The sequence below is a fragment of the Apium graveolens genome, chromosome 10 (assembly GCF_009905375.1).
Source record: "Apium graveolens cultivar Ventura chromosome 10, ASM990537v1, whole genome shotgun sequence".
In the NCBI taxonomy this organism is placed as follows: Eukaryota; Viridiplantae; Streptophyta; class Magnoliopsida; order Apiales; family Apiaceae; genus Apium; species Apium graveolens.
The window spans coordinates 50,394,495-50,395,041 of record NC_133656.1 but is presented as its reverse complement, the minus strand read 5'-3'; the positions used below and the strand labels follow the sequence as shown (position 1 = coordinate 50,395,041).

At 44.8% G+C, this 547-nt stretch overlaps 1 non-coding gene across 1 annotated transcript; it reads right to left on the bottom strand.

Moving 5' to 3' along the window:
- Nucleotides 1-208: 208 nt before the first annotated feature.
- LOC141694230 (small nucleolar RNA R71) lies at nucleotides 209-315 on the bottom strand. Its single transcript, XR_012563552.1, has one exon. It is a non-coding gene; the product is annotated as a small nucleolar RNA R71 (small nucleolar RNA).
- Between the last annotated feature and the right edge of the window lie 232 nt (nucleotides 316-547).

The window sequence follows — 547 nt, the reverse complement described above, 5'->3', positions numbered from 1 at the left end:
CATGCACATCAGGGATTTCATCGAGATCTGCGACACTTTCAAGTTCAATGATGTGACTGAAGATGCTATCAAGCTGCGACTCTTCCCATTCTCTCTAAGGGACAAGGCTAAGTGTTGGTTACATTCTCTACCAGCAGGGTCTATCACCACTTGGGAAGATCTTGCTCAAAAGTTTCTCATTAAATTCTTCCCTATGGCGAAGACTGTTGCAATCAGGAATGCTCTTACCCAGTTTGCTCGGCAAATAGGAGAATCTCTGTATGAGGTTTGGGATCGATATAAGGAGATGCTAAGGAAGTTCCCACACCATGGCATGCCTGATTGGATGATTGTCAACTGTTTCTACAATGGATTGGGTGCTACTACTAGACCCATGCTTGATGCAGCATCAGGAGGAGCCTTGTGGGCTAAAAGCTACGATGAAGCTTATGAACTTATTGAACTTATGGCTGGTAATGAGTACCAGAATCCTTCTCAGAGGCTGACTCAAGGAAAAGTCGTAGGAATTCTGGAGTTGGACGCAGCAACTGTTATCGTTGCCCAACTT